Below are 24,937 nucleotides of genomic sequence, written 5' to 3'. Positions count from 1 at the left end.
CGTTTTCCCGAAACCGCCCGCCCCCCTTCGCCCGTCTAAGGAAACCACCGCAGTGATAGCGTAGCATAGCGCATGGTCAGCGCGGACGCGGCAAGCCGACGCCGCGTCTAAGCCGCGACGGCGTCGAAGTCAGAGGATGGGGCATACCAACGGGTCCCGAGAAGCGGGCCTGCTTAACGAAACGCTGAAGCGTGTTCAGAGGCAGCAACGACAGGCTGGCGCCTCTTTCCAGATTTTGCGGGGACGCCTGTCAACAGTCGTCCCGAAGACGAGTAGTCTACTATACTCGCAGCGGTAGCGATCGGTTGAATATCGGTAATTGGCGTAAAGCTGGGAGCCGCATGGGAATGTTTTGATGTATTTTATTATGTTTCTCTTTTTACTTTTTAAGGGAGAGTTTGAGTAATACTGTGGAAGAATGGGGCGTGGCACGTAAACCTGTTGGCCCAAGCATTTCGAGGGTTCATTCCCGGAATTACATTTTCTTATAGCAATTTAGATGTGCTGTGTATTTCAGGGAGAGGGTTTGAACCTTGCCGAAATTGGAGGGCGTGCCATGAAGTTTGTAAACCAATGATGGGTTAGTTTGCTGTTGATTGGGCGATGCAAGAGGTGGGCCGGGTTTCTAGGTCTTTAAAACCAGGGTCCGGAGCCATGGGAGATCGTTCTGAGCTAGATTTAGATCCCTTGCATCTTCGGCGGTGCCAATGAAGGAAGAGTTTCCCTTAGCCAGTTCCATGTCACCGCCATCGCCCCCCATACACCTTGCCCTCGTCTCCCGCATCCTTTAAGCTCCTCAGGACCTGGCTGTCTCGCTACTGTCTGTCATCAGCTGCATCTGGTTAGCCAGTTCCCTGCGTCCATTGACTTTCTTCTGCTGAAGTTTTGATGTACCACCTGGTCGAGAGAGTCATTGCCAAAACGGTAAGTAACAACCTTCCCAAGCCATTTCTTTAAGCACCTCGGTCCATGTTACGTTTTGTGTTTGTTTGCATGTCCTGATTACACAATTCAGGGCGGTCTGTAGAGCTTGTTGGTAACATTTTTTTAATTCCTACAGCATGACAAGCGTAGAGCTTACATGCGTGTGCAATCACTGTGGATTTGGTTTGTGTGGAAGGATTGTCACGGAATTTCAGTGTGGGGTCATCGTTTCGATTAAAGAAGATAAGAGGCTTAGGCAGAATTCGACACAACCACTAGGTTGCGAACCAAACGCGCTCGAGGCCACAAGCACGCTTTGGTGTTTTGGGGAAAGGAAATGGCGCAGTATCTGTCTCGCATATCGGCGGACACCTGAACTGCGCCGTAAGGGAAGAGATAAAGGGGGGAGTGAAAGAAGAAAGGAAAAAAGAGGTGCCGTAGTGGAGGGCTCCGGAATAATTTCGTCCACCTGGGGATCTTTAACGTGCGCTGGCATCGCACAGCACACGGGCGCTTTAGCGTTTTTCCTCCATAAAAACGCAGCCGCCGCGGTCGGGTTCGAACCCGGGAACTCCGGCTCAGTAGTCGAGCGCCCTAACCACTGAGCCACCGCGGCGGCTAATGATCTGGGAACAAGAACAAACAAAGGACGCGTCTTCGTTTGGAGCTATCCACGAGGGCCACGATTAAACATTAATTCTTTCGCATTCCATGATTTCACAAGCAGTCTTCAGTGTCCTCAAAATTTCTTCGTTTTTTTTTCTGACATATAACTGCGAATTTGTAAAGATAATACTTGTACATAGTTCCTGACCACTCTCCCTCCTATAGTTTATGGCTATAGTTATTTCGTTTCTCTAATCTGCCTGATATACCTTTATTTGCGCTGCCCCAGCTCAGGTGCTCGCAGCAGGAAAAATCTTTCCCTTCTTTTCTTTTTATTATTTGGATAAAATCACCGCTACTACTACTACATAGAATTGCCACCCATCACAGTTAGCATTCAACATTGCACATGCGACACGTGACACGCCGCCGCGGTGGCTGAGTGGTTATGGCGCTCGGCTGCTGGCCCTAAAGATGCGGGTTCGATCCCGGCCTCGGCGGTCGAATTTCGATGCAGGTGAAATTCGAGAGCCCCGTGTACTATGCTTTGTCGATGCATGTTAAAGAACCCCAGGTGGTCGAAATTTCCCAAGCCCTTCACTTCGGCGTCTCTCATAGCCGGAGTCGGTTTGGGGCGTTAAACCCTCATAAAACAACGGCCATAAAAAATGTACACAACGACCGGTCGTTCATGTTTATAGCATGCAAACAGCTTAAGGCCCTTGCTTACATGGTGCTAATTGCGGTTTACGTAGTGCTCTCATATTTTATTAGGTAAAATTACAACATTTGGCCAGAAAAATGCAGTACAGGGAGACGTCGGAGCAAATGTATTATTATTCCAAAGGATATGCAAGGCACTGCAGATAATTTAGCGAAGCTTAAAGAGATAACATGCAAAGGTCCGAATAATGCAGAAATACAGCAGGCGCCTTCTGCTGGACATAATATTTCTGAAGTACGTAATTAACAAGTAGCGCTATCTCTCTTGTTATTCATAACTTTAGCTCAACATTTTCAACATAAATGTAGACCAAGTGAGGACTTTATTGACTAATGTACGCATGCCAGTGTTACCGGATACGTTGTCATTCACAAGTAGACATGGTGCAAAGCATGCAAGGCGAACGAATTAAAGAGGAATCGCTCGTGGGCGATGTAAAACGGTATAGCATACCTACTGACAGAGGAGTGAAGCGGCAAGATTTTACACATAAAAAAAAATCCTGCAGCTGGTTCGCTTTCCCATCTCGAGGAATAAAAATAAGTGCACAACATTATGTTTGGATAGAACAGATGACAACCTAAACCTTGCAAGTGCAGAATATTTGCAGCGCGCGCATTTCTTTCTTCAAGCTTTCCTTAGCATTAGCTGAGCGACTCTGAATACCAGGTGTTACCTGGAAGACGTTTCAAAAATATGCGTTTTGGCTTTAAAATATGGCTTTTACGGCACAGTATTACCAGTGTGAATTGTTTCCGGTGAATCGTTTTAACTATTCAGCTGGTTAACTAGTTTTTAATAATTAACTTTTAACAATTGCAGTTAGGCGCTTAGTCGTAATTTTAGATTTGTAGCCGGTAGTTAGTAATAGCCATATAAGTTTTTAGAATTTCCAAAACATGGTTACCTTTGGCCATATGGATCGACAAAATTTGGCTGTTTCGACTAGTTACGCGCACTGGAAAGGTTTCTTTGCTTGCATGCTTTCGAAAGCGCGTGTATTTTGGCGCTAACTGGTTCTTGAAAATTGGCTTTTGAGGAGAGGAAATGACACAGTAACTGTCCCGCCTATCTCGGCGGACACCCGAATTGCACCGTAAGGGAAGAGATGAAGGAGGGAGTTAAAGAAGAAAGGAACAAATAGGTGCCGTTGTGGAGGGCTCCAGAATAATTTCGACCAACTAGGGATCTTCAAAGTGCAGTGATATTGCACAGCGCATGGGTGCCTTTTGTGTTTCGCCTCCATAGAAGCGCAGCCGCTGCGGTTGAGTGCCAACCCGGGTACTCCGGCTCAGCAGATGAGCACCTTAACCACTGAGCCATCGTATGATGTAGCCAAATTTTGTCGAGCCACTGCGTTGAGGGTAATCGCGTTTTCGAAATTCTAAAAACTGATACGGATATTAGTAACCTACCTCTAACTGCAACTAGGCGCCTAACTAAAAGTTAAAAGTTAATATCAGAATTAGTAAACCAGCTTCCTCCCGGTTTACTGCCTCTTAACTACTGGGTAACTACCGGTTAGCTACAGTTTGCGGGCACTGGTATACTATGCCGAAAAATCCATATTTTAAAAGCGAAAGCTTTTCCTGCTTTCATCGGAGCGATTTCGCCGTCACCTCAAGTTTGATCTTGAACGTCCTTGCTGCGCCGCTGCCATAGCAACCCAGCAAGTGACTTCGCCGCGCCGCCAAGCCTAGTCTTCGCCGTCTCTGCGCAGGGGCTCCACAGCCGTGCAGCGGCTGCTGCCTGACCACGTTATCTAGCCGAGTATCAGCTGGATAAAAAAATATTAGCTGTTGCTCAACTACTGCTGAACCTTGTTAGAGAGCGAGAGCTGTGATGTATCGTGCAAGCAGACTCGGCTTAGCGTCTGTAGGGTTGAGTGCGTTCCGCACACTGGATGAGCAGTGCGCCCAACCTGCCACCCTGGCAGGTGGCATTTGAATTAATGGCTGATCGCGAGAGGTTGGTCAGGCTGCGGCCTATTGCTGCAGTGCCGCGTGTCTGCCACAACGTTGTCAGCGCTAATGCATGCAGCCCACATCTTTCTCTCACCACCATCACGTACCTCAAAGCGCTATTGAGGCGCCCACTTACACAGGTGGCCAGTTATATGCGCCCTTCCTTTCCACAAAATCACCAAGAAAGTTGTCGACGCCAACACCAATGAACACAATGAACGCCGACGACTTTCGCTTTGTTAGCTGAGCTAATCCGAGAAAGCTTAATTTTGATGATGACTTAGTCTTCTCTGTAACACCTGGTATGTGTTACTGCTGTTATCTGTATAAGAGAGCCCAGAAAAATTCAAACCTTTTTATTTGGAATTTGTTTATTGATGTTTGAAAAAATGTTGTTAGCTTGCATATAAATAAGCTGCGAGGAATATAAACTTAAGAGGTGTCTTGATCACGTTTTCTTTAGGTTTTTAGGTTTTCATTGACTAAAATGTGTTAGAGAAATTGGTAAAATTGCACAGTAGGATGCCCCAAAGCGCGGCAGTCAGGGAGACTTCCTATGACAAAATGTCTCCGCAATTGGTATACCGCCAGTTTTCACTTGGACTCACAAAAGGGACGACGAAAGGCGCGAGTGGACTACATGCGCCGCACACACCGACAGGCACGAAATGCTGTATACGTCGACACAGCCATGTACCCCAATTCCACGAACGCGGTGGCGGTAGTTTTGGACACCAACTTCAAGGAAATCGCCAGCGCCTCTCTACGCAACTGCTCTCTCACAGTAGCAGAAACGGCCGCAATCGGTCTCGCCATCCAGCACGGCGATACCACGCGAAACGGACTAAACATTGTTACAGACTCCCAGTCGGCGTGTCGGCTCTTCCTCACTGGCAGACTTCCACACTCCATCGCTCCCATTCTGACAAACCCACATGTTAAAAATTCCACATGCAAGCACCAAATCACTTGGGCTCCTGGGCACGAGGGGCTCGAGGGAAACGAGGCCGCGGACAGTCTAGCTCGAGATACACCAACCGAGCGACTAACCTCCCCGACGTCACCCCTCTTCCCTCTATGTACGGCGAACGCCTCCTCCTTCTCCGAACGCAAAGGCAAGTCTATCCCCCACCACACTCGAAGCTAACGGCGGCAGAGGCGAGGGGCTGGCGACAACTACAGACGAACACCTTCCCAAACCTACACAAATACCATATCATGTTTCCCGATAGATACGACGGAATCTGCCCCTGGTGTGGCGGAATTCCAACAACATACCATGTAACATGGGGCTGCTCCGGTAGCAAGCCCCCCGAAATAGACAAACATCAATCCGAGGAACAGTGGGAGTCTGCCCTGCTCAGCTCCGATTTGGTGACCCAGCGTAGCCTGATATCCCAAGCAAGAGCAACTGCGGTGGACATTGGGGTCCTGAAATAAGGACTCCACCAAAAATCTGTTTTTCCCGCCTCTTTATCCTACCTTTCTATGAATAAATGTTATCTACTACTACTACTACTACCGCCAATTTTGAACACTCGACTTCCAAACTTAGTGATGATGCCAGAGACAAAGCATTTTTCATAAATATATTTTTTCGCGCTAAGCGGGCAGCCTGAGTTCAGTAAGGTAGATAACGCGGTCAAGATTTTGAGCAAACCCTTCAATCCCCAGTAATATAAGTCCTCTAAGGCACTCATTTCGTCACAAATGGATATGTTAACTTTTGCATAAATTACCATTCAAGTTCATTGGCTCTTCATTTCGTAGTGACATATCTTTCCTTTGTCTTTTCTTTGGTTCACTTGTGCTTCGTTTTGTCGTTCCTCGGCGTGTGTGAGTTTTCTTGCGCTAAATGTTTCACCAAGCCATCTTTTTTTTACAGAGCAAGGGATACCTTATAAAATGGAAAGGATATTCCAAGTGGCGTTGCTCCGTTGAACCAAGAAAAAATCTGAACGGCGCCTGTCTCCGGGAATTTAAGCACCCAAGCAAACCATCGCCACAACGACTGGAAGCTGCTGCTGAGGAATTAATTTACGCTGTGCAAAAGAAACTTTCCAACAGCCGTCGATCCAGCGGGCTTGTCAAGGTGAACATAGACCTGGACATATTTAGATGGGTTTTCAGTAGGAAAGGAAGGCCGCTCGAAAGGGGTTGGATTGTTTGCAATGAGTCAGACTTTTCAAAGCTGAATCTTCCCTTTGGGTGGCATACTCGAGAAACGAAACTTGGCAGTGTAGTGGCAATTGAGTTCCCAGTGCGTGTGAAGGCTGCTGTGATACGACAGAAAGCTTGCAAGCTCTTTGCAAACGGCTATCCTGTGGAAAGTCTGCAAATGTTCCTTGTGTCGAAGGTTGTTGCGTGCAGAACCTAACCCACAGAAATAGTGAGCCTTCCGCCTTTCACATATATGTTGCCAGCAAACGTTTTGGAACTTTGTTTTTTTTTTCGATATAGTATTGATTCTTGCATTTCAATTTGTGTTGTTTAGAATTTCTTAAAAATGAGTTCGGGAGCTTTGCGCTAAGAGATTTCTGAATGTGCAATTTCATTTACATTGACAAATAAGACAGTTCTGGAAATCTTTAGCAACAAAACGGTTTTGGAGAAATCTTATTTTGAGACAATAACATCTTTTATTCCACTTGGCATGTCCATCCCAGAGAGTTTAAAGGTTGCAGTAGAGACAAGATTTAGAAGCCTCTGCTCCTCGGTAGATACTCAGTACAGAAAAATTAATGGCCGAGCAAAAGAGGGGTTCCTTAAAAAAGCGCGCCATGTAAAAATTCCCGTCGATAAGGAAAGTTCTGTTCAAAATTCAAATAACAGTATCAAGGACATCATTATTCAAGCTTTACAAGAAGAAGTGAAGCGAATGGAGGGTGTATCAGGACGGTCTCTTTCTGAACTGCGTAAGTCCATTCAGGATTTTGAGGCAAAATGCCTTCAGCTGCGAAAAGAAAACAAAAGCCTGTCATCACAGGCAAAAAACTGCCGCTTGCTCAACAACTGCGGAAAAAGGGTCGGGGAAGGTTCGAAAAGCACCGATAGAAGAAAGCTGCATTCTGTAGGCAGCGTGATAGTTCAAGGGCTAGAAGAAATTTTGGAAAGCTATGGCTTGGACTTATGCCAGTTGGTTGTAGAAGACCTTCGAGGGCTACTGCACAAAATTACTTTTTCTGACATTGACGGAATCTCCGTGGAGCGAGGAATCAAAAAAGAATACCGCAGTAATGGCAAAACTGACTATAAGGATCTTTCTTCCCCCGAGAAGAAAAGCGTCCGTGCAATCACCGCGCTCTTAGACAACCACTTTGTAAGCAATGTTTTTTGGGAAAAAATGTCTTCAGCTGTCCCTAATTTACCCTCGCTCCGTGTCATCAATTCAAACAGGCAAAATCTAGACGAAAGCACTGCTGTGTTTAAAACCCTAGGAGAAGCAGCTGGCGCTCAGGTGTCTTTTGTGCACGAACTTGAAACTGCCGTTGCGGAGTACGCAGTGAATAGAGGTATGACAGCAGAACAGCTCAGGTCGCAGCCAATTTTGGTCAAAATAGAAGGAGATGGCTGTGTAGTCAGCACACGAACAAGCTGGACAACTCTATCTTTTCTCCTGATTGACAGCAGCCGGAGGCTGCATAGCCATACTTTACATCGCCTGCTCGCAGTCGTCGAAGTCTCAGAAAACTATTTTCAGGTTAGAGAAAGTTTGAAGGATTTGATAGACGAAGTTAACAGTGTTGTGAAAAGGGGCAGTGTCAGCTTGGAAGGACAGGAAGTTCCCGTCATAGTCTGTCTGGGCTCAGATCTAAAATTCTTGCTCATGGTTCAAGGATTGCAGTCAGCGTCTTCTAGGCACCCATGTCCTTTCAGTCGTATTAATTTAAAAGGAACGAAGCAGAGCTGGGGCAAACACAGAGGAGTGTAATAAGCCGCCTCTTCTGCGCACTCTAAAAAACATGAGGGAGGACGGCATTGTTGAAGAATTCGGAATGAAAGTCGTTCCCCTATTCAACATTGAACCTGCATTTGTGGTTCCAGACATTTTACACATGCGCATTAGAGTCGTTAATCGCCTGGTTGATGGATTGATTGTCGAAGCAATGGACAAAGACAACCGCGATAAAGTTACGAACTTAAACACCAAGAGCACTCACGTGGAAGCAATTGTGCAGGCAATTAATAGCTGTGGTGTAAAATTTGAACTGTGGCAGGACGAAAGAAAAGGAAAAAAATTTCACCTGTATTCAAGGAGACTCCTGCGAGCGCCTGCTCGAAATGCTGCCAGAGAGGCTCACTGGAAAACTCAGCCCGGAAACAGAAAAAAAAATCATCTCACTTTGGAAAATGCTTAGTCGCATTTTTGATCATTTTGAACATAACACGACCGGCGAAAGCATCGAGCAAGAAATAGCCAAATTCCATAAAACGTACTTAGAACTTGAAGAACGAGGGCATAAGGGTTACAGGGCTGAAAGAATGACGCCATATATGCATATTCTTATCTGTCATGCCTCAAATAAGCATAAAGAATTCAAGTGTTTGGGGTGGTTTTCGAGCGAAGGCATTGAGAAAAAGAATGATATTCTGAAGCATTTGCATCATGCAAGATCCAATAAATGGAATGCGGCCCCCGATGCGCTGAAGCTGGCAAAACGCCTTGAGAATAGCGCGCACGTAACAACAAGTCGAGCGTACAAAAAACACGATCGTTCATACTGGGTTGAGGGTATGATTGAAGAGAGTCGCACAAATAGGGCTCGAAGCGCTCCTGAAATGGAGCGCGAGGATACACCTCCCGCTTGCATCGAGGATATGGACGCGGTTGAACTGCGGACCGAATTGAAAGCTGCTGGCATTTCAACGAAAGTAAAATCAGTTCCCAAACTGCGTGAAATGCTTCGCAAAGAAAGAGAAAAACGATGTTTTCAGCAGTCGACTTGACTTCCATTAGCAAAAATTGCCTGCAATTAGCAATTGCCTGCTCGCGATGTTCCACAAGTCTGTATGCCTCAGTTTTTATCATTTCTTACTTTTTTATTGAAATATTCATCAAAAATTTTTGTAGTGCAGTATGTGCACACTTGCAGCTTGAACGGTTTACTATGTCTCTTCACTCAATGCTAAAACTCGCATTCTCGCTGGTACGACTAAACGAGAGTGAAATGCTTTGTTTGTGCTTGTGGCGACTTATATGTGCAGTAAATGTTCTTCGTTCTTCGCCATATTTGTGATAATCTTCCTTGATGTGCAATATTTACACGCTGTATCTGTATTCATGTATGATATCTTTATATTTTTTTTTATCGCGCCACGCTGTGTTGTTTTGTGTTTTTTGGGTTTCATCAAGATTAGGCCAATTGTGTTTTATAATTACTGCAGTGCACGCTTGAAATGCCTTCGCAGTGCACTTCTGGCTGCCTATGTTCCCTGCGAAACGGCGCGGTTCATGTGGCTGACCTCATTGTAGCGCGAATGTTGCACCTCTCCTTTCCTCACAACCAGCCTAGTGATGTGTGGCGGTTGCAAGTGGTACACGTCTATGTAGAAAGTGTCAAGTTTTGCCATACTTAATATTTACTACCGACACTTTCTCAAGCTGGTTCTGTGCATAAGTGCATTGTGTATTTCTAGCAAACTGTCGAAATGTATCGTTTAGACTTTTTCTGCGCCATGATGTGATGCGATAATAAATGTATTCTGTCATGTCAAGTAAACTGCCGCTTTGATTTTTTGTACGAGTTTTTGTAGCGATTATTACGGCAGCATTTCGAGCCTTCAACGTGGCGGCGCCGTGGTGGTGGCGGCACCGCCACCCTGTGGCTGCGTTGACACCCTGTAGATGCGCCGCCACCCTGTCACGTGGTTGGTCACGTGGTGCGGCTGATCACGTTGTTGGTCACGTGTTTGGTCACGTGACCAAGTTTTACTCGGGCAGCTGTAGCTATCGCGTCACTCCAGGTTTAACCAAAGCTAAACCACCGTTATTTTTTTTTCGCAACTTGCACAAAAGGACAGGAACAAAGAATTGAGCAAAACACTCAACAGGTTAGGAAATTCGGTAGGCTGAAGAAGTTAAACTGAATGTACGCATTGCTACATTTAATTTTCGCTATTTTCAACTTCACTCCTGAACCTAATATGGCCTCCTTTTAGAGATTCTCATTTGCGATGGCATGTTCTATCTGCGGCCGCCTCAGCATTCACAGTTGACGGCGAGGGGACCGAATTCCCGGGGGTATTCAGCGTCGGTCGTAATCGAGTCACGTCACCATGCTGGTGAGTAACGTCATGTAGATCCGGGCGTCAGGGTACGTTAGTAAATTTCAGCTTTAACATAACTGATGTGTCTCCACTTGGATCCCAATTTAGATCAGTTACGAAAAACAACAGAAGGAACGAAGAGGACCGGGTGGGACGCATTGCTGCCGTTATATGATCTCTAATCGTCTTTGAAACATTTGTCAGGCAGTGCTTTCAAATACGTGAAAAGGTATGTTTGGCGCATCACAGCTCCAGCTGCCGCAGAGCGAGTTCTTACAACGTGAAAAAGCAATGCTTGCTTTCCGATCCCTCATAGTTATGTCACACCCAAAAATAATTGTGGAATCTCCTTCATCACGCTTTTCCATAAGCCGTATAATATTTCCATGCGTTTTTGTTTATGGTTTATCGTCCCAAAGCGACTCAGGCTATGAGGAACGCCGTAGTGAAAGACTCCGGAAATTTCGACCAGCTGAGGTTCGTTAACATGCACTGAAATCGAACAGTACACGGACCACTAGCATTTCGCCTACATCAAAATCCAAGCGCTCCATAACGATCGCAAAGTACAACATTGATGACTTGACTACACAACTCCTCATTGCGGCAGCACTATGAGCAGTACTTTTGAACAAAGAAATGAAATAGCGCTGAAATTAAGAAATTTGGGGAACACTTAGCTCCGCCTTGTTGGTATGATGCTATAGCATTAACAGGTCTTTTCTGCGGCTTGGTGTCCTCTGCATATTATGTATTCGAAATTTCAGGCTATTTCGCATGGTCTCATGACGTAACATTTAGCCCGGCGAGCAATGAGCACTCGACCGTATAACCAGCCAACAGCCACCCGCTAGTGCACCTCCCATCTCGGACATGTGACGGCGCTTGGTCATGTCACCAGGTATCGTAATCTAGTATCTTAACCCCGCTCAGCCACAGCGTTTAATGCCGGGATGCATGAGGCGTTTTTACGGCGTGAGGCCGGCGATTTTCACCCGATGGTGAGCGCCGCCACCAATTTGGACCTACCAGATAATTTTCGCACGTCGTCCGACGACGGTTGATGAGGCGGCGGCTGACGCGAGCGAATAGGTGCGCAGAAAGCCCGCTCTTTTCCGATATGACCGCTTGCGCACGTCGCCGTCGACGAGGCCGCCATGGCCGACCAGCACGTGGCGACTTGGGGGGCGGGCATGGAAACGTGACTGTCTTGAAGATAAATGATTCATCAAGCATAGCATGTCTTTTTTTTATGGTGACATGAATTACTGTCGTATGAAAATGGGCGCGCGCGTTTCCTCAAGGACGGTGGAAGAAAACCACGCGCGCAAAAAGCCTGTGTTGTCTCGAGCGTGTGGTTCTCGATATCTGGACATGTTCATGCGGAGTAATGTGATGAAAAAAAAAATCCGAGGGATCTGGTTGCATGTTACATTCTCGAATTTCCTGTTTACATTATCCCTACGTCATAAGACAGGCCGGTGATCAGCCATGGAACTTAAAAGCTTCACATCCTGAGCCGGCCCTCGCCCTCCTAACCAAGCCAAACTTGCGACAAGCCAAGTGGGAGCTCCGCGTTTTTGCGCCACTGCATGCAATGGACTCTACCGTGGCGCGCGCGCGCACACCCACACACTCAGCCCAACACACGCACACACACATGCAGAAAAAGGCAGTGAACTAGGGCGCCAGAAAGTCACGTGCATGCAGGTACAATCCCTATACAAGCGCATCCCGAAAATGGTTACACGTTTAAATGGTATTATTCAATAATTTGTACGCTGAGCAACCTGTCACCATACTTGTGTATAAATGCAGGAAACACATGTTGTGTGCAAGCAGCCTAGGTAAAATGATCAGCGCCGTTCGTAAGTAGAAGGCAGCATATTTTCATTTTTGCGAAAGCATAGCAGCTCATAAGGAGGAAAATCAGGCGTTGTCCTCCCCAGAGGTTTGGAAAAACCACGTGACCTAATCAGAAAAAGAAAAATTAAGTTTCGTCAATAAAATACTTTCCGAAGTGGGTTCCGCACCCACGAAGGGAACCCGCCACATTGGCTCAGTGGATAGGAAGCGATGTCATTGCACGCTAAACATCCCCAGGTTGTCTAAATTATTCCAGAACCCTCCACTACGGCACCTTTTTCTTCTTCTTTTTTCACTCCCTCCATTTTCCCTTTACGGCGCGGTTCAGGTGTCAGCCGATATGAAAGACAGATACTGCGCCATTTCCTTTCTCAAAAAACCAATTTTCAATTCTTACTTTCAAGGTTAGTTTCTAAAATTGGTTTTGAGGAAAGGAAATGGCGCAGTAACTGTCTCACATATATCGGTGGACGCTCGAACCACGCCGTGAGAGGACTGACCTCTGGCCCACTTGAAGGTCAAAACCGTAAGCACCGCGAAATCGTTACGAGGTAGCATAGTGAAGCTTTCGCATCAAAAGTGAAGGAAAATAATGTTGCCGGCCGTGGCAATTGCTATCTAATTTCTTAACCACCCGAGCTGCAGCCGGCGGAGGAGAAAGGGAAATGATATCGAGGAGAAATATAAAGGGGAGCGATAGCAAGGAAGCACAGGATCGAGTATTCGGGTGTGGCTCAATCCCCGGTCCGCTTTCGAAGGGCGATGCCATTCACATACCTGGCTTAATATCTCATATGGGCCCTTGAGGCTTGGGTGTTACGAGTATTTTTGAAAGTATGGTGGAGTGCTTGGCGTAACGCACTCTGGCACAGGTCAGCCCGGTATTGCACTGCCTCCGGGATTGGCCCGTGGCCTACGGGCTATTGCGCGCGCTTTTCTTCTGTCTCTTTACTCCCATCTTTCACCTCCTACTATCAGCACGCAGGCAGCTGGGCGTGGCTCCGCATTGAGCCAGTAAGCAAGCCCATGCTTTTCCTTTCGTCCTTCTGTCGACAACTAAACTCAACTCGAAAAAAGGAAGCACAGGGGCTCGAGCTGGGTTTGGGTATCGTCGCCTTCATCAACTTCCATTCGGGCGGCGTGAACTGATCAGCTTGGCTGGCCATTGCATTAGAGCAGCACGCCATCGCCGCAGCCGAACAACACGCTGCAAGCTTTCTCCTTCACAGCTCGTCAGTAGACTTAATTGTTGTCCTTAATTTTTTTTCCCCGTTGCGAAAAAACTTGACAATTATGGTGATTCAGGTTATAACTGCAACCTCTTTCGAAAAAATAAAAACACTGACGTGTAAACAAATGCGCAACACAAGGTTCTTGCTGATGCTTATACGGCCGCTTGTTCTGTTCTGTCACCAGTCATCAGATTTTCTGTACAGCAAAACACCATTTACCATGAAGACACTGACCGTCCTACGGGGAGAAGTTGGGTGCAGCGCTAAAAAAATTCTATTCCACGCATTATGCTCTGGACTCACTGAGTGATAGCTGGGCCTTGGCACAATTCTGGAACGTTTAGCCATATCTTGTGTGATGTGCATATATACCACCAGTAGTTTTTGACAAATGGCCCCTCAAAGTCGGACAAAGACGGGGCGTGTACACCGCTTCAACCCCAACCCGACTTCTTTCTTTTCTTGCACCGCAGTAAAGGAACAGACTAGGGGAGCCGCACAGTCAGCCCGTTTCGAAAGCGCTGGGTGGAAAAAAAAACAGAAACGCGAAGGGTGCCCCCCTCCCGAGGAGCTTGGCTTGAGGGGAGGACACACAAAGCGGACAATGGGCGAAGCTTACTAGCGTCTCTCTCTCAAACCGGGAGGAAGAATGTAAGAGAAGGAGGAGGAGCTCAACTTCCTGCGGCCCGTGGTGGCGGCGTTGTGAACTAGGAGCGGATGAACCAGAATCCTGGCCATGGTCCGTTATGAAAGCTATGCGGTGTTATGCTGTCTAAATTTCACTAGCCAGCAGCACGGAATGCATGGCAGGTACTGGACGCGCTAAATTCAGTACTTGCAGCTTTCCAGAAGCAGGCACAATGGCTCTCCCAACATAACCATTTGAAAGCCAAGTCAGAGAAGCATTCCTTTTACAGTGTAATGCCCGTAGACTCAATTTCCGCATTTCGAACGTTAGCGAATACATCTATAAACACAGATTTCCAATCCTTGTGATTTATGTCCACGAAGCGTTTGCATCCTCCACGCACACGGGAAATAGCAAAGGTCATCATCTACATTCGAAGCGAGCTTACTTATGTGCACCATACGCTTCCCCCTCACAACTATAATCAGTACGTCTATTTAAGGGTGGAAGGCACACCCTCACGTTTAAAATTGTGGGCGCGTACTTATCTCCAAGAACAAGGTTTGACGCCGACAGACTGAGGGACTTGTTGGCTGTAACACCCGGGCTTTGGATTGTCACTGGTGACTTTAATGCGCATTAAACCATGTGGGAAGGTATCCGGATGAATTCGAAGGAAAGAAGTCTTGTCTGTTTCGCCTTTGACCACGACCTACAATGCCTTAACGACGGTTCTCATACGTACATTCGCGGGCTGTATTAGAGCAGTTGTCTGGATTTGGCGTTTGTGTCTCGCTGCTTTGCAAGACGTGTCCGGTGGTTTGCTGACGTAGAAACGCGTGGAAGTGACCACATCCCCACATGTATTATTGCTCCTGGTCTCGCTGGATGCATATCTGCCAAACGTTTGCAACGAATGGACTGGTCTATGTTTAAAACCTTTATGGAAGAAGCCTGCAGAGAAGACATTACAATATGCCTCGAAGAGCGCATCAACGAGGCTATGAAACACGCGTGATGCTTCTTCACTGCAATGCCAAAGTTCACAGACTTCAATGAGGAGCTGCACCGCCTCCGATCACTTCGACGAAGAGCAGAAAGAAGATACAGGCACACAAAGTCGCTACACAACTTAAGGAATGCTAGCCACACACAGCAGAAAATCCAGCGCAGAATTCAAATCTTGCAGGCTTACCGTTGGAAGGCACTCTGTGAATAACTGGATCCTCGAAAGCCTCTCTCACGCATCTGATGTGTGGTGCGTGCTTTGCGAACATCTCCCCAACAGCTCCAACCATTCAAATCTCTCGCACTTCTCCAAGGGCCTAGCGAAGCGGAGATTGAAGATTTTTGCCCAAGAATAGCAGGTCCCGAGAACCGACCCACACCTCTGAATTGCTGCAAACTGCCTAGATCTAGAAATTCGCAAATGGGCCTTCTTTTCACCATGGAAGAACTAGACGCCGCCATGGCCGGTTGCAGACGGTATTCATCGCCGGGGCCCAATGGAGTAACGTACTCTGCACTTTCAAACCTTGGTCAGGTGGCTCGACGTGTTCTTTTAGACCACTTCAACGCATCATGGTGTGCGGGTGCAGTTCCGGACTCGTGTAAATCAAGTCGTCTGGTTCCAGTCCATAAACCTGAAAAATCGCTGCTTGACCTAGCATCGTAACGCCCAATCGCATTGGCTAGTTGCGTGGGCATATTCATCGAAATGATGGTACTTACGCGAATTGAGCGGTATCCGGAGCGCTATCAAATATACCCAGATGTAATGTCCAGGTTTCGGCGTGGGCGTTCGTCGTTTGATAGCGTGATTGACCAGGTGTCATCAGTTCAACATCAGAAGCATCTGAAGCGCTTGACCATGGCGCTGTTTCTGGATGCTAAAGCGGCGTATGATAAAGTCACTCATCAAGCTATTTTGGACTCTCTGGAAGCTGCAGAACTTGGAGGCATGCTCTGCCAGATACGCATTTATCTATCCAACCGATCACAACTTTTGCAGACTGAGGACGAACAAACCTGTTCACATTACACTTCCCGTGGAGTCCCAAACTGTGGAGTACTTAGCCCAACGCTTTTCAATCTTGCGCTTGTCGGCCTTTTCGATGTACTACCACAGTCGGCGAGAGTCTCAATCTGTGCAGACAATATTTGTATCTGGCCATCAGTAGTTACGCAACCACAAGTTCTAGCAAGTCTTCAAAAAGCGGCAAGCATTCTTGCGGCCTACCTCCGCCTGCAAGGTCTGGAGATGTCTACATAAAAATGTTCCCTTGTTGGCTTTACACGCCAGAGCATGTCCCATTACCCCGTACGCATAAATGGGTCAACAATATCCTTCGAAAGAAGCCATCGCTTCCTTGGAGTAATCATCGATCGTAATCTAACATGGAGCCCACATGTCTCGTACATGAAAAGCCTACTTACATCGATCGTTAACGTTCTCTCCTTTCTCGAAGGGAAGTCGTAGGGAACATCAGTGCAGTCGATGCTCTAGCTGTACACCGCATTATTCATGAGATTCTTTCGGTACAGTATCCCTGCACTAGGAAACTTAAGAAAACGTTCATACGGTGTCTGCAAAGTGTTGAGGCTCAAGCTGTTTAGACGTGCCCAGTACTGCCAAAATGCGCGTCTACAGCCGCTATAGTACTCATCGCTCAGGAGAATCATTAGACTACCTATATCACAATCTAAGCCTTGAGAGCGCATATTCATCACCTCTCTCGAATTCTCGCACACCATCTTGCCAGTCTTTCTATTAACCGGCCGAGTACATCGTTTGCTAAAATTATTGATGCCCATTGCGACTTCCTACCAATCCAATTTACACCAGCCTCTAGACCGTCTTCTTCATTATGGAGTCTGCACCAACCTCGTGAGCTGTTTTCCATACCGGGCATCAAAAAGAACGCTGATTTATCGTCGACAGCACTAGAACAGACAACTCTAGAAATTTGCATGACAAGCATGACACCGACTGCACGTATACACCGATGGCTCAGTGACCCCTTGCAGTCCCTCGGGCTCCGTAGTCATCCCCGTAAGGATCATAGTTAAAAAAGTGTAAACATCACACCGGACTTCATCGACTGGTGCACAACTTACTGCTATTCGTGTCGCCATTGAGCACATCAGTGAAGAAACACCCCAGCAATGGTGTCATTTCACTGATACAAAGGCAGCCCTCCAAGCGTTACAGTCTCCTCTTCTTCATGGGTCCCATGAAGAACTTGTCGCGGAAATCCGAGAGCGCCACCACACAGCCATCAACAAAGACACGATCTGTTTTACCATTGGCTGCCAAGACACAGCGGCATCGCAGGCAACCACCGCGCGGACGAGGCCGCGCGAACTGCTCACCATGACGTCGATTGTGTGTCCGTCCATCCCCATCTCTAGAGCCTACGCAGCGGGTAGGCTAAGACCACTGTAACGGGACATCACGCTTGCCGCGTATAATTCAGGCCAATTCTTGAATGCGCGTTTAAAAACACTGGACCCAGATCTGAAGCTTCGGCTTCCATCCGACCTACCACGATGTGAAGCAACTTTGTTGTGTCGCCTGTGGCTTGGTGTAGCTTACACCAAGCACTGCTCCTTCTTATCGCGTATGGATGTCAACCCTGCATGCGCCATCTGCGTGTGTGATGAGACTATAGCCCGCCTTCTTTTTGAATGCCCTGCCTACAGCGCCGAAAGACAGCCTGTCTGCCGTGCACTGGAGCATCTAGACCTGCGCCCACTGACGGAAACGAAACTTCTCTGCCACTGGCCGCGGCGGTCGTTGGTGGTGAAGGCCTACAAGGCACTGCTCTGCTTTTTTACGACTTCTGGCCTGCACGATAGGCTGTGACTTTACTGAACGCTGTGACTTTCTATAATGACTAACGTCCTGCAACTGTCTTTTTCTTTCATCTTTTTCTCCCCTCACACCTTTCCACTGTGCAGGGTAGCAAACCGGCCATACTTCTGGTTAACCTCCCTGCCTTTCTCCTCCTCCTCTTTCTCCTGCACCGACCAGCCCCAATTCCTGGGCCATCGCCTTACACCTCTCCAGTGGTCGCGGTGAACGCTGCTCAACCGCTTCGTTACTGGCCTGATCGGCGCGAGGCACCGCGGAATACTGATCTATGGCGCATTCTGGATCAACGCCCGCTTTGCTACCGCTGTGGTGAAGCCGGCCATCTCTACTGGCGGTGCCCATAAAGCGAAATGGGTCTGCGAAGATTTTCTCTGGACAGCCCTCGTCTATGACCTGGAGAGCACCCTCAGGACATCGCCGAGTATGTCGCCCGCCAGCGCAGTTCGCTGCCTCCTCCACGCCGCCCGTCTCCCTGCCGCGAGTCGCGCTCGCCTTCTCCACGCCGGTCCTCACCTTGTGAGTCCCGTTATGCCTATACACAACGTGGTTCCTCGAGCCCTCATCGAAAAAACTAGCTCCGGCGACATTTGGAGGCGAGGCCGCCGAACGCCGATCCGCCGCATCGACCGACTCGCCACGACGTCCAACGCCGTATCGCGGTACCGTTTTCCCCGACACGTCAACCTAACCGCCCCGACGCAGCAACCCCAGTCGCCGACAAGCTTCCGCCGCGGCACCGATTGCGTCACTCCCAACTTCCATCGACATGCCGCGCTGAAGGCAGGATCTCCTTGGACATCCAGGTTCTCGTCGACACTAAGGAGGTGAGCGCGTTGGTCGATATGGGCGCCGATCACTCCATCGTTAGTGGACGGCTTGCGACTGCCCGGAAAAAATTGACGACACCGTGGGAAGGCCCCGAAGTACGTACAGCCGGCGCACATGTCGCACCGCTCGGTATCAGTGCGACCCGGATTAAGGTTTGAAGCTGCACCTTCGTCGCCACTTTTCTTGTTCTGCGCTAATGTTCTCGCGATGTCATCCTTGACACCAACTTTCTTCGGGAGCACGGCGCTTTAATAGACCTCCTGAATCGCTTCTGGACGTTTTCTACCAAAATGGCCACAGCAAGCCGGCGCACCAGGGTTCTCGGTCCGCCCTGCGAGTCGCCGACGATAACTTTACGGTGCCTCCACGTGCCAGCATTCTCGCTAGAGTTACCTGTGACGAGCCACATCGGGGACTCCGAGTTGTCGAGCCTAATGTCTCTCTCGTACTCACTAAGGCGATTGGGGTGGCACGAGGCGTTCGCCGCCTTCATGACGGTTGGGCAGAGATCCTTGTTACCAACTTTTCTAATGAGCATCGATATGTATTCCCTGGCACAGCCATCGCTTACGTCGGCCATGTTCAGGAAGAGGCCGAATGCTTTGCTTGCGAAAAGGGCACACCTGGAGGTGACGCCGAAGCGCTCAACGACGTCAACATACATCCGGGCCTTCCATGCACTGAAAAAGGGCAACTCCAGGACCTCTTGCGAGAGTTTTGTGCGTCTTTCACGTTGTTGTCCAAGGTGCAACACACGTTGATAGTTAAACACCGCATCGTCACGCATGAAGGCGTTCGACCCATCCAGCAGCAGCCCTATCGTGTGTCCCCTCGGGAGGGAGATGCTATCCAAACACATATCAAAGAAATGCTCACGGACGTCGTCATCCAACCGTCAAGCGGCCCGTGGTCGTCTCCTATCGTCCTCGTGAAGACGAAAGACGGAACACTGCGATTCTGCGTCGTCTAAAGGAATCTTAACAGTGTGACAAAAAAAGACGTGTATCCGCTGTCGCGTATCGATGACTCCCTCGATCGTCTTTGCCAAGCCAAGTATTCTCTTCGGTTGACCTCAGGAGCGGTTATTGGCAGATAGATGTCGATAAGAGGGACCGTGAGAAAAGCGCCTTCATTCCACTGGACTAGCTCTGCGAATTTCGTATCCTCCCATTCTTTATCTGCTGCGCTCCAGCCGCTTTTCAAAGAGAGATGGACACCGCCCTCACAAGTCTGAAATGGCACACATACATGTCTTGTTTATCTTGACGATTTCTATATTTTTCCTGCTACGTTCAAGGAACATCTGCACCGCCTAAGAACTGTCCTCGAAGCCGTTCGTTCCACCAACCTCTCCCTCAAACCACAAAAATGTCACTTCGGGTACACCGAATTGAATTTTCTCGGGCACGTCATCAGTGCTGATGGAATCCGAGCTCACCCAGAGAAGCTTGCTGCCGTTGCTGCCTTTCCGGTCCCCGTTCACAAAAAAGCACTCTGATGTTTTTCGGCGCCTGTGCCTGTGCGCCTGTGCTTATTAGAAACTTCGGCCAGCTTGCCAGTGCTCTGATGCTCCTAACCCGTTATGATGCATCATTTTCCTTTGGCAATAAACAGCAAACTGCCTTCTACGAAGTACGACGCCGACTCCAATCGCCGCTAATCCTAGCACATTTCGACGAAGATGCCGACACGGGGGCACATACGGACTCGAGCAACGTCGGTCTTGGCACCGTTATCGTCCAGCGGCAAAACGGTTGTGGACAAGTAATTAATTGCCTACGCCGGCCGCGCACAGTCGCGCGCTGAGCTGAACTACTCTACCACCAAAAAAGAATGTTTACCGGTAGTCTGGGCAGCAGCTACGTTCCGCCCATGTCTGTATGGTAGGCCGTTTCGCGTCGTCACCGACCACCATTCGCTGTGCTTGCTGAAAAATTTTAACAACCCTTGCCCGCCTCGCACTTTGGGCATTGCGCCTGCAAGCATTCGATTTCACCGCAACCTATAAGTCTGGCCAGAAAAACACCCACGCTGATAGCCTGTCACACGTTCCCGTTGAACCTCCTCCACAAGACACCATCGACGACGATAGCTTCCTTGGAGCGGTCAGCATGTCTGAGTTCGTTTCCAGACAGCGTGCCGACGCCGAGCTGCGTCTGCTCATAGAACATCTCGAAGGTGGGCACCCTGAGATACCATGGTGCCTGGCTCCTCGTGGGCTATCATCGTTCTGCCTCCGGAGCGGGCTCCTTTGTCAAAACTCTACTTCCAGTCTGGCAACTTACATGCTCGCCATACCGTCTGATTTACGGGAAGAAGTTCTCCTTGCCTGCCATGATGAACCGACTTCTGGCCACCTTGGTGTCACAGGCACCTTGTACCGAATCGGACAGAACTACTACTGGCCCCAGCTCACTTCAAGCGTCAAGCGTTATGTCCGGACATGCCGGCAATGCCAGCAGCGAAATAAACCGGTGGACAAGCCTCCCGGACTGCTTCAGTGCATCGGGTCGCCACAAACACCATTCGACAAAGTCGGCATGGACCTTTTGGGGCCATTCCTTCTCTCGACTAATGGCCACAAGTGGATCGTAGTCGCCACAGACTGCTTGGCCCGATACGTTGAAACGAAGGCGCCCTTGCGCGAGGTACTGCCGCCGAAGTTGTCCACTTCTTTATGCAGTCTACACCGTTCCGTCTCGGCTATGGCAGACAGGTCCGCATGATGTTGGATGTGATGCTCCTGTACGGCGATGCAGAGGTAACCCCTGAAACAGGTCACTTCGGGGAACAAGCAGAGCAAGCCCGTCAGCTGGCCCGCTTGAACATCAAGGACCAGCAATCCGTCGATGCTCGACACAATGACCTTCGGCACAGGGACGTGCACTACGAGCCGGGTGACCCGGTGTGGGTGTGGACACTCGTGCGCCTTAAGGGGTTGAGCGAAAATCCTATCAATAGATATTTCGGCCCGTACAAAGCCCTGCGCCGCCAGAACAGCATCAACTACGAAGTTGTTCCCGATGGAACTGTGCTCACCAGTCGTCAGTGTCAGCGACCTGAAGTCGTCCATGTAGTGCGCCTAAAACCGTACTTTTCGCGTGGCTGAGCGCTGTGTGCACGCTGTGTTTCTTACCTTAACATCCTTACCCCACGTGCGAACTTGGCTCTCCTCAACTCTCAACTAGCGCAAGATGTATAGTTCACCTGAGCCCTATTTTTCGTTTTCTTTTCCTTCTCTCCCTGTACATAACCCATTCCACATCGAGACGATGTTTTCTTGCGCGGGGGGTTGGGGGGGGAGGGAATAATGAAACGTTCCGAACGCGCCGCGCGGCCCCCACGCTTAGTCGAAACGACGACGAAGCGGTGGTTCGCTCTCGAGGCTCTCTGGCCCTGTGACCTGGACCCTGGCTCTCTAATTAAAAATCTTTCAGTCTTGCGTTCTTCCCGACGCCTGCCTGTACGGCTCCTCATATCGTGACAATATGTAACAGCGGCCGGAAAACAAATCTGTTTCTCGCGATTGATGAAGCGGCTAGGCAAGGAAGTGCAATTATCAGGCTATCGCGCGTTTAAGAAGCAAATGCAAGTGATAGCTGGTGATTGCGCATTTGAAACATGCACCAGGCTAAGAGTTCGAGAATTGGGCCTAGATATTTCTTTGGCATCTGTTTTCGTGTTATCCGCGTAAGATTAGCGCGTCGCAACCACGCACAATGAGTTGTAAGCGTATTGTCTGTTTGCTTGCCTTTGCGCTGTGTCATCAGCTACAAGGGACACCGCATTCGGCACCCGTACAGATCTAAGAAATTGGATGCAGAAACACGCGATCCTCTGCTATCACTCGCGCTTGCTTGCGTGGTTGTATTGTTAAAATCGCGAATCACGGCGGCATGTCGACACCCTGAGCACCATCACAATCACAAATGCATGCACCGCCGCCTTGGCGGCACGACACGAACTTGGAAGGCGGAGGATGTACAACGAAACGATTAGAAGGGATTTGAGTCCCGTGATTGTGTCGCGCATGCGCTCGGCCAGCATAACACCAACCCAGGGCCTAACGTTAGATGGCACTGACCTGATCCGCAGAGCACCGTCGGCGCGCTCTAGACAGGGCTACTCACCACTGTGCTGTGTAAATCTCTGGCTCCTTGAGTATTGCAAGGACAAAGAAGCTAGGAGAAGAAGGGGACGAGGCGAGGCACCACTCGGAAGCTCAAGTCCTGTTACACTTTCAATGTACGGAACACCTGCAAAAACCAAGGGAACGGAGCAGCGCAAAAACATGCAATCACACAAGGACAAGACACGGCACGAGTGTCGTGTCGTGCCGTGTCGTGTCTTGTCCTTCTTTTGTGATTGCATGTTTTTGCGCTGCTCCGTTCCCTTGGTTAAAAAATGCACCAACAAGCCCAAAAAGAAAAATTTACTGTTTTACCTGCAAAACAACTAAATCTCGCATAGAGCCATGGACACTAGAGGCGACAACTGGTGCTCTATTTTCCATTGGTGCTCGCAGCGACCGGACTGTTCTTCCGCACTGAGCCGAGGCTTCGGCAACCGATAGTACTGCATGGAGCCACATCATCACAATCATGATCACCACACTGACTACACCAACTGCCGGCCAAAGGCATCTCCCATGTGTCTCCAATTAACATTGTCCTGTGCCAGATATACCCACGGTATCCTCACAAACTTCATAGTCTCATCCGTCTGGCATCTCCTCATACGCTTGCCTTCTCTTGGAATCCACTCCATTCTCCTTAAAGACCATCGGCTATCCTGCCTTCGCATTACATGCCCTGCCCAAGCCCATTTCTGCCTTTGGATTTCGACTAAGATGTCTTTAACCTGCATTTGTTCCCACACCCATTCCCACACACCCATTTTGTTAGCCCCCGCATTTCTGCCCCATTGGTCAGTACCGGTAAGAAGCAATTTTTGTAAACGTTCATCTTAAATGATATTGGTGAACTGCCATTCATGATCTGACAGATCCTGCCAAATGCGCTCCATCCCATTCTTAATCTTTTTAGTTATTTCCGTCTCATGATCCGGATCACCGGTCATTACCTGTCCTAAGTAGACGTACTGCCTTACCACTTCCAGCACCTCGCTGCCAGTTGTGAACGGCTGTTCCTTTGTGAAACTGTTGAGCATTACTTTGGTTTTCTACATGTAAATTTTTAGACCCACCGTTCCACTCTTCCTGTCTAACTCGTCGATCGTGCTTTGCAGTTCATCTCTCGAGTGACTTAGCGAGGCAATGTCATCAGCGAATCGCAGATTACTAAAGTATTCTCCATTAACTGTTATTTCTAACTGTTGCCAATTCAGCTTGGGAGCGGAGATTTCTGTATTCAGGATGCAACGTTCATTCCCCAGGGTGTCACTAAGGTTGGTCCATGGGACGTTAGTAGCGTTCTTTGTAAAAGATAGATCAGGAGTGGTTTCTCTGCATATGCTGTTGCCCATTCTGGTAGGTGTCTTAAAGTCCGTGGCTAGCCTGAGGCCTTCCCTCTCTGCTGCTTCCAACAGGGAGGTGCCTTTTCTTGTGTCCTTAGTATACCCCCCGGTCGTATGGGGCGCGTTCAGGTCGCCTAATACTACAAGCTGCTTTCTCCCTGCTATTCGAGCACATTCCTGCAGTACGTTTCCAAACGGTTTTTGTTGCGCACGAGGTGGGCTCTACAGATTCAATATAAAGGTGCTGTGTTTCCCTCGCTTTTGCGGGAGGACTTCTGGCAATGTGTGGTTAATCGCGGTAACTGAGGTGGAGTGGGCCACAGAGACTACTGATTTTCATACATACACAGCTCTGTGTGGTGAATCCGGATTAAACGTTCTGTAGCAGTCTCTTTGGGTGGCAGATTCGTTCCTATTTCTAGAAGGCAGACGACGTCGGGTGGAGAAGGGGAGGTCTGAATGAAGAGTTGTAACGAGGGTCATTTTTATGGAACGAGCGAAAATTCTACTCCCATAATTCGAATTGATTTGGGATTTCTCGAGAGGTAT

This window comes from Amblyomma americanum, chromosome 2 (assembly GCF_052857255.1).
Source record: "Amblyomma americanum isolate KBUSLIRL-KWMA chromosome 2, ASM5285725v1, whole genome shotgun sequence".
In the NCBI taxonomy this organism is placed as follows: domain Eukaryota; kingdom Metazoa; phylum Arthropoda; class Arachnida; order Ixodida; family Ixodidae; genus Amblyomma; species Amblyomma americanum.
This window is presented reverse-complemented; position numbering follows the sequence as displayed.